General features: G+C 31.7%; 1 protein-coding gene across 1 annotated transcript in view; it reads right to left on the bottom strand.

The window, feature by feature from the left end:
- Positions 1-2,134, bottom strand: part of LOC107741078 (putative E3 ubiquitin-protein ligase SH3RF2) — an 18,999-nt gene that overhangs the window by 13,310 nt on the left and 3,555 nt on the right. The gene's annotated exons all lie outside the window — the stretch shown is intronic.

The following is a 2,134-nucleotide window of genomic DNA, read 5'->3' on the forward strand; positions in this document are numbered from 1 at the left end:
TATATATATATATATATATACAGTATATATACTTTACTGTATATATATATATAAAAATGAAAGCCCATTTCTGTTTTGGAATTTAAAAAAGAATAAATTAAAAAGGTCATTTGAATTATGAGAAACAAAGTCAGAATTGTGAGATTTCAACTCAGAATTGCAAGAAAAATAGTCAGAATTGTGAGAAGACATAATACTTTTTTTTATTTATTTTTTATTTTTTATTCTGTGTAGCAGAAATGGGCTTCGATACCTTCTGGCCGTCAAAGAAGTTGCAAAGGTCATTGCGAAAATAGCTTAGAAGAGCTCAGTCTAGAAACATTTTAGCAGATGCCACTTGCTTTAATGTTTTATTAATGCAATGACATTCACACATTTTTTATGGCTTAAGTGTCCGAATACTTTTTGTGGCCACTGTACCAACCCAACTGAATTGTGGCGGTACATTGATTAAAGAAGAGATCGAATGAAATGGGAAGGTCTATAAAGTACAGAGATGAACCTTGAAGAAGGTTAAGCATTCCTTGCTGTCCCCTGGATCCAGATTGTTAGCACTGAAGTCGTAAAGTGCTCTGCAGCGGGCCAGCGGCTGTGGCTGCTCGCTGATGACCCTCACGACATCCACTGGAACCAGCCCGCTGCTGTCTTTGCCTTCGCCGTAACACCAGTTATCATCCACTCTCCAGCGCAGGTAAATGATGTCAGCTGACGTCATCGTGAGCTCGCCAGGTGCGTTACCCTGGAAGTCATATAAAGCTTGAGCTTGCACCTGAAACAAGTACAAACAGCATAGGGGAGACTGTCAAGAACATATCTGGATCATAACTCGAATAGAAATAATGAAGCCATTCTAGGACAATTATATTTTTACATTGCGCCATTATTTTCATGAAAGTTAAATGCGTCCAATTCTACTTACTGGAATGCACAAAAAAGATGATATAGGCCTATCACTTGAACTCTTACAAAAATTAAGCTACTGATATACTGACTTTACTACATGGTAATGGGTCAAAGACAAAAAGGGTTTTCCCCCCAAACATTAGAATGTGCCCGGTTTAATTTAAAAAAATTTCTGAGCCAAAAATAATGACTATCATACAATTTTAACATGATTTACAGCAGAGACCCACAATAATGTCATTCAGTGTAATGATAGTTTAGATACCAAAAAAAAAAAACATCAAGAATCATCAGACGATATTAAAAGACTATTTAAGGATCACAGATCAGCCCCCCAAAACTAACTCATTATCATTTTAAATATATACCAGTCCTACTAAACCTATCCTTCAAACTATGGTTTTACTCATATGTCTGCAAGAAGTTTTTAAATATAGTATAGTTTAAAATATACTAGAATTTAGTATGATCACTTATTCTTTTATATATTTTAATAAGCACAGGTCAGAATAAGTGTGTTGATTCATTTTTACATGAATATATCTTTTACACTGAATGACGATGGAACTATTTTTTCCTGATATAATATGACTATAAAAATAAAAGTAAATTAAAAGTAAATTGAATTCTGTATAAAACTTGTCAGAAAAAAAGTTTAAGACCGCTGGCTTAAATTGTAAAGTAGCTCTGAAAGTACAGTTGAAGAATGCATTATGGTGTACCTGTTGTATTGTTTTTAATTTATGCTCTTTTCAATAATAAAAAGCAAAATTTAATAGCTAAATATATTTAGACATAGATTTTATTTTTTTTATGCAATTTTTTTTTCATTTTGATCTTATGGGAATTAAATATGATCTAGACTTTTTTTTAAGAGAACGATTCAATCTATAATTATCTTATTTATTCTGTTTTTCGTTTTTTATTTCTAACATTGTCATTTTGTAAAAATCACCTTCTTAGTCTATAAAAGACAAACAATATTAGAAAATGTGAAACATTAATACAAAAATATATTTATTGTATAAAATATGTATTAATAAAGAAATATAGAATTAAAAGACAATTGACTTCTGCAAATAACACAACATCTAACAGCGCTCTTTACTCTATACTATCTTGCAGTACTTCAAATGCATGTATACTACATTAGAGGCTTGAAATGAGAAATCGAATGGGAAAAGTTCCCCAGAGCTCAAAAGCATCCCAAACTTCTAAACAGCATTACTGT

This window comes from Sinocyclocheilus rhinocerous, unplaced genomic scaffold (genome assembly GCF_001515625.1).
Source record: "Sinocyclocheilus rhinocerous isolate Xijiao unplaced genomic scaffold, SAMN03320098_v1.1 scaffold44, whole genome shotgun sequence".
Taxonomy (NCBI): domain Eukaryota; kingdom Metazoa; phylum Chordata; class Actinopteri; order Cypriniformes; family Cyprinidae; genus Sinocyclocheilus; species Sinocyclocheilus rhinocerous.